The sequence below is a fragment of the Capricornis sumatraensis genome, chromosome 18 (assembly GCF_032405125.1).
Source record: "Capricornis sumatraensis isolate serow.1 chromosome 18, serow.2, whole genome shotgun sequence".
NCBI lineage: Eukaryota > Metazoa > Chordata > Mammalia > Artiodactyla > Bovidae > Capricornis > Capricornis sumatraensis.
The window spans coordinates 20,834,260-20,842,256 of NC_091086.1; positions in this window are offsets into that span (position 1 = coordinate 20,834,260).

Consider the following 7,997-nt stretch of genomic DNA (forward strand, 5'->3'; position numbering starts at 1 on the left):
TTTTCTGTAGTGACCGTTCTGTACATTATATTCCCATGACTTACTTATTTTGTAACTAAGTTTGTACCTTTCAACCCTCTCCACCCACTTAGATACCACATGTAAGTGAGATCATGTGGTATGTCTTTCTCTGTCCAACTTATTTCACCTAGCATAATGCTCTCAAGGTCCATTGGTGTGGCCAGTGAGATTTCATTCTTCTTTATGGATGAATAAAATTTACTGATATGTCTGTCTATATCGTATTGCATTTTCTTTATTCGCCAGTTGATAGACACTTAGGTTGTCCTCGCTGTTGTTAAGTCATGCTGCCACGAACATGAGACTGCATATATATTTTTGAATTAATGTTTTCGTTTTCTTTGGATAAACCCAGAAGTGGAATTGCTGGATCATATGGTAGTTCTGTCTTTACCTTTTTGAAGAACCTTTATAATATTTCTCACAGTGGCCACACCAACTTATGTTTTCACCAACAGTGAACAAGGAATTCCTTTTTCCCCACATCCTGGCCAACACTGGTTTCATAATTGCCACTCTAACATCTCATTGTGTTTTTTTTAATTAATTTATTTTAATTGGAGGCTAATTACTTTACAGTATTGTAGTGGTTTTTGCCATACATCGACATGAATCTGCCACAGGCGCACATGTGTTCCCCATCCAGAACCCCCCTCCCACCTCCCTCCCCATCCTATCCCCCAGGGTCATCCCAGGGCACCAGCCCTGAGCACCCTGTCTCATGCATCGAACCTAGACCTGCGATCCACTTCACTTATGATAATATACATGTTTCAACACTACCCTGTCAAATCATCCCACCCTCGCCTTCTCCCACAGAGTCCAAAAGACTGTTCTTTATAGGGTCATAGTTACCATCTTTCTAAATTCCATATATATGCGTTAGTATACTGTATTGGTGTTTTTTTTTTCTGACTTACTTCACTCTGTATAATAGACTCCAGTTTCATCCACCTCATTAGAACTGATTCAAATGTATTATTTTTAATGGCTGAGTAATAGTCCATTGTGTATATGTACCACAGCTTTCTTATCCGTTCGTCTGCTGATGGGCATCTAGGTTGGTTCCATGTCCTGGCTATTGTAAACAGTGCTGCAGTGAACTTTGGGGTACATGTGTCTCTTTCAGTTTTGGTTTCCTCAGTGTGTATGTCCAGCTGAGATTGGGATTACTGGCTCGTATGGCAATTCTATTTCCACTTTTTTAAGGAATCTCAACATGTTCTTCATGTGGCTGTACTAGTTTGCATTCCCACCAAGACTATAAGAGGGTTCCTTTTTCTCCTCACCCTCTCCAGCATTTATTGTTTGTAAACTGTTTGATAGCAGCCATTCTGACTGGTGTGAGATGGTACCTCATTGTGGTTTTGATTTGCATTTACTTGATAATGTTAAGTACTTTTTCATGTAACTGTTGGTCATCTATATGTCTTCTTTGGAACATTTTCATTTTTAAGTCACATTACTTTTTGGTATGGACTTGTCTGAGTTCTTCATGTATTTTGGATAGTAATCTCATATCAAATATATGATTTGCAAATATTTTCCCCCATTCAGTTAGTTGCCTTTTCATTCTGTTAATGGTTTCCTTTGCTGTGCAGAGGCTTTATAGTTTAATACAGTCCTACTTGTTTATTTTTGCTTTTTTGCCAAACTCCCCACATCATCACCAAGACCGATGACAAGGAAGTTGCCACTTATATCTTCTTCTAGGAGTCTTAGAGTTTTAAGTCTTACATTCAAGTCTTTTAACCATTTGGAGTTAATTTTTGGGTATGGTATAAAATAGTGGTCCAGTTTCATTCTTTTGTGTGTGGCTGTCCAGATTTTCCAACACCATTATTGAGAAGACTCCCTGTCATGTATTCTTGGCTCATTTGTCATAAAATTAATTGACCTTATTTGTGTGGGTTTATTTCAGGGCTCTTTATTCTGTTTTGTTGACCTATGTGTAAAATTTGCCATCTTGATCTTTTTTATCCAATAAATATAACTTGTCAAATGGTCTCCCTAAAACACTTCCTCCAGAAGCCCACTCAGAAGGCATCTGGTTGCCTGTTTCAAACCAGATAAATTGCTTCTTTGCTTTTGCTTTGTGGTAGACCCCAGATGGGTTTTCCTGGTAGCTCAGCAGTAAAGAATCCACCTGTAATGAAAGAGTCACAGTACACATGGGTTTGATTCCTGGGTGGGAGAAGATCCCCTGGAGGAGGGCATGGCAGCCCACTCCAGTGTTCTTGCCTGGAGAATCCCATGGACAGAGGAGCCTGGCGGGCTACAGTCCAAAGGGTCAGAAACCACTGAGGCAACTTACCACGCATGCACACACAGACCCGAAATACAGGGAGGTAACTGCCCATAGGAAATACTTGTTAAAGGTTCACCTCGCCTCTAAATTTTAAATTCCCCCTGAGTTTCCCAGTGGCTCAGTGGTAAAGAGTTTACCTGCCAATTTAGGAGATGTGGGTTCGATCCCTGGGTGGGGAAGATACCCTGGAGAAGGAAATGGCAGCCCATTCCAGTATTCTTGCCTGGGAAATCCCACAGATAGAGGAGCCTGGTGGGCTACATTCCATGGGGTCGCCAAAGAGTTGGATAGGGCATAGTGACTAAACAACAGCAACAGCAAATTTTAAAGGCTCCCATTATTTGACAGGTCCTACCTAGAAATTCTCATTTCTTCTCTGCCTTCTGCTCTAATCACACCAGTTTCTTTTGTGTCTCACAAATTTTTCATGTTCATACTTGCTCTAATCTTGTTTTTAATTCTTTGAGAGAGCATCTCTATAGCAAAGCTAACCTTCATCTTTACAGTTTCTCATAATCATTGCCATTCTAGGGAGCTAGCACTGTGTACTGAGCACTGTACTAAGCCATTTGTTCTTCCCAGTAGATTTCTTTGATCTTCGATATAGTTAATTCTGAAAGCACTTGCAGTCTTTATTGTATAATTTACCACACTTGCAACTACCTGAAGAAATTTCAGATAGTTGTCCATTTATTTATATTGTCTCTCTTCATTGAAAATGTATGCTGCATGAGGACAGACTTCATCTACACAGTTAGAGCCACAGTGTCTGACAAATGGCACACATTAAGATAATGTGTCAGATAAATATAGCTTAGAATTACATGGGTACTTCCTATTAATTTATTTCATGTATGTTCTTCCAATGATGGTATGAGGTTCTTTAATTAATATTAAGTCTTGGTTTTAGATCTTTTAAGTTTGTATGGCATAGTATCTCTAAATATAGCACTACTGTTCTTCAATAAGTGACTCCAAATTATAATACTGAGGACTTCAAAATATCTGAGGACTTGTTCTCTTTATAGAAAGGTAGATTTAAGGATATATATTGTAGGGAAAGGATAAATTTAAATCCTTGTGTTAGTCACTCAGTCGTGTCCAACTCTTTGCGACCTGTGGACTGTAGCCCACCAGACTCCTTGTTCCATGGAATTCCTCAGGCAAGAATACTAGAGTGAATTGCCATTTCCTTCTCCAAAATTTAAATCCTTAAATATTCTTATTTATTTGTTACATTGGGTTGTACATTGAGTTGTACATTCATGCTACATTGAGTTGTACATTCAGCTAATTACATTACTTTTTCTCACTGATAATGAATTTTATTGGCTAGTATTCTGCAAGATGGGGAAGGATCAATTTGCACTTAATTTCTAAATTCAGTTCAGTTCAGTTCAGTTGCTCAGTTGTGTCCGACTCTTTGCGACCCCATGAATCGCAACATGCCAGGCCTCCCTCTCCATCATCAACTCCCAGAGTTTACCCAAACTCATGTCCATTCTTTGGCGCTCAGCCTTCTTCACAGTCCAACTCACATCCATACATGACTACTGGAAAAACCATAGCCTTGACTAGACGGACCTTAGTCAGCAAAGTAATGTCTCTGCTTTTGAATATGCAGTCTATGTTGGTCATAACTTTTCTTCCAAGGAGTAAGCATCTTTTAATTTCGTGGCTGCAATCACCATCTGCAGTGATTTTGGAGCCCCAAAAAATAAAGTCTGACACTGTTTCCACTGTTTCCCCATCTATTTCCCACAAAGTGATGAGACTGGATGCCATGATCTTCGTTTTCTAAATGTTGAGCTTTAAGCCAACTTTTTCACTCTCCTCTTTCACTTTCATCAAGAGGCTTTTTAGTTCCTCTTCAGTTTCTGCCATAAGGGTGGTGTCATCTGCATATCTGAGGTTATTGATATTTCTCCTGGCAATCTTGATTCCAGCTTGTGTTTCTTCCAGTCCAGCGTTTCTCATGATGTACTCTGCGTATAAGTTAAATAAGCAGGGTTAAGGTATATTTAAAACATATATAATGTTTGATTTTTTGCTTAAAAATTTTCTAAAATTGTTAATGACTGTTTATAGCTTTGTGAACTTAACTATATCTTTAGTGTATAGCAAGGAAGATATTTGGATATGGCATAAATTGTTTAACCAACCTTCTACTAGTTAACATTCAGTTTGTTAATGTTAATAGCCAATACTGATATAATTCTTTACATGCCAGGCACATTTCTAAGAACTTTGCATATGTTAACTCAGTTAATTGTCATAACAATCCTATAAAGTAAGTGATACTGTCTTCATTTTACAGATTAGGAAACTGAGGCACTGGCAATGTAAGTGACTTGCTCAAGGTCATTAGGCTTGTAAATTTGAAGTGAGAATTTAAACCAGGACAGTCTAATTGGAGAGTTCACTCGCATGAATGTTTTTATTGATAATGTTGAGAAAGCATACCAATGTCAGTCAGTTCAGTTCAGTCACTCAGTCGTGTCCGACTCTTTGTTACCCCATGAATCGCAGCATGCCGGGCCTCCCTGTCCATCACCAACTCCAATGTAGACTTACACAAATATAACTGTAGGATTATTCCTGGCAGTAGAATTTCTGATTCAAAAGATAAATACATTTAAAGTTTTAATGGATATTGCTAATTACCCTACAAAGGGATTGATCTTCAGACAATGCATGCCTTTTGTTCTACACTCTTGCCAGTATTGATTTTTTAAATTAATTTTTCACTGTTGCTAGTCTGAATGAAAAAATAATTTTAATTTGCATTTTTATGACATGGGTAAGGATAATGCATTTTCTATATTTAAAATATATTTTTTTAATTTCTCATTTGTTTTCTTTACTCATTTCTATTTGAGCTTTTTTATTGTTGTCTTTTATTGCAAAATAAATACAGATAGGAAAAACCTCACACAAAATAAATGTAAAATTTATAAATTATTATAAGATGAATACCTTTATCACCATGCAGATCAAGAAATGAAATGCTGGTAATCATTTCGGAAGTCTCTCCATTTGGCCCATCTCAGTCACAGCCTCCCATCTCCTTTTACCTCCTCTTTCTCACCATCCAAAAGTAATTAATATCCTGACTTTTATAGTGGTCATTTAAAAAATTTTTTCTTTTATGATTTGTTGTTGCTTTTTTCTATTAATTTGTGAGCATTATTCATTAAGAAATTAGGTCCTGGATGCCAAGTATATTACAGATTTCTTTATTAAGTTTTTGGGTTTAAAATTTTATATAGTGATTTTACTTAGTTTTGTCTAGAAAGGCCTTTCCTCATCTAAGATCTAAAAACATGTTTTCTCCCTGTTCTTTATTGTTTGGATTTTTTGAGGGATGGAGGAGTACTCTAAAGATTGAGGCATATACTGTGCTCATTTTTCCTCACAAAAATTACGCATTTGTTAAAAAGAATGAGGAAAGTGTGTATGGGCCAAAATATATCTGGAAAAAAAGGCAATATATATCATAGGTCCCTAAATGTGTGACTCTGGAAAGGTTTTGTGTTCCATTGTTCAGTTGCCTATCTATGTGCTAGTTGAACACTATAATAATTAATATAATTTTTAAAAAATAATTTTGACAACTGGTAAAACAAGTCTTCCCATCTTAATCTTTGTGAGGATCTTGACTGTTTTGACCATCTGCACTTCCATATAAATTTTGGAATTAGCTTGTCAGATGCCACAAAAAGAAATGAAAACTTTTGAAATTTTGAAATAATATTGAATAGATCAACTTGAGAGGAATTTATCCTTACATTATTGAGTCCTCCAATCTGTGATATAACTTTATGTATCTTTAAAAACTCTCTATTGATAAATAATAGATTAAACAATATAAAATTAAAGTTACATATGAATAGAACTATTTTGGGAGGTGGGTTATTCTGGTTTGCATTTGGTATTGTGGGATAGATATCCTCATTGTTTTTTATTACTCTGACCACCTCCTTAAAATTACCCAACGTTGAATTTATGCCATCAGACTCTACCACCAATCATTTTTCCTTGCAGCAGTTATCTATCAGGTTTATATCATGCGCCTTCATTCCTTGAAGATTTTTAGCTCCTGACTCTGTCACCCTCTCTTATAATTCTGTCATAATTCTTGATGATTTTAATATCCATATAGAGGGTCTTCCAAATCACCTGGCCTCTCTTTTTCTTGACCTCCTTTCCTCCAGTGATTATATTCTCCACCTTATCTTAGCTACTCACTCCCTCTGGTCATACTAATTTAGACTTTGTCAGTCTTTCATTTTGTCTGTTTTTACCTATGCTGCTACACCATAGAGGAAAACACACAAACATGTTCTCCTTTCACTTTAAATTCATGCCTACTAACCTCAAGTGGGCTGTAATGTTACCCAGTTATCCTACTATTTCACCCTCTTCCACTTTTTTATATATGTATTTTATAAATTTTTTTCCCTTTCTTAAATCTCCACTGCATTTTTCCCATCTTCTTTCGTAGCTGATGACCTTAGTTACCACTTCACTAATGAAAGAGAAGCAACTCAGACAGAACTTACATAAGCTTACATATTTATTCATCTTCCTGTATCTGTGTCCCTAATATTCTGCCTACCTTTCCATTAAAATGGATGAACTGCATGTACATCTGTCTTAAGCCAATCCCTCTACTTGTGCATTAGATCTTTTTTTTTATATTATTATTATTTTATCTATTTAGTCTGTACATTAGATCTAATTCTTCTTTTTCCTCTCCTTTCTCTTCTGCATTAGAATGTTTGCTTCTCTTACTATGTCATATAAAGATGCTATATTTCATCCTATCTTAAAAAAAATAATAACTTTCTTAACCTTGTGTCTTACTGCAGCTGGGACCTCGTTTCTTCCCTTTAGAGAAAAAATTCTTAAAAGTGTTTTATATACTGAATATGTTCAATTCTTTGCCTGCTGTCTCTTGAATCTACTTCAGTCAGGCTTTCACTTCCATGATTCTCTTGAAGCTACTTTTATGAAGGTTAACAGTGACCTCCATTTTTGTTATTTACTTGAAATTGTGTGACACATTATTCCAAAACTTATGTAATAGGGGCCAGGCAGGTGCACAACTGTTAGGGCGTGCCCATTAGCACGGTGATTAGAAGTTGTGCTCTAACACTGGTCAGTCTTTCAGTGGTCTTCACAACAGAAAGTGCAGTGAAGTGGATCTTGGGCTTCTCTCCGGGTTCTCTCCAGCTTTTCCAGGCCTTCCAGCTTCAGGCTGGTGGGTGAGCTGAGGGGCCAGAGTACAGGCTAAGGGCTGTGTCCTGTAGAGACCTAGAGCCCTCACCTTGAAGCAGCAGGGAATGTCTCCCCTATCCTCGCCTCTGTGATCTAATGACCGTGGCAGTATCCATGGGTCACAGTCTGTGGGACTTGGCCCTGATTTGGGTGGCCTTAGGGCAGGCTGGGTCTTGAGCACCTTGCTCCCTCAGTGATAATGGCTGGGTAGAGTCTGGGAACCTGGCCCTGAGGGCCCTACCAGCTGAGAGCTGTCTCTTCAGCCAGGCCCAGGCACTGGCTGGAAGACCCAGACTGAGTGGTGGATGGCTTCTCCCAGGCAAGGGAAATTGCTCATGTAGAGACCCTCCTTCTCTTAGCCTGGACCTTGGGGAGCCTGGACCTTGGG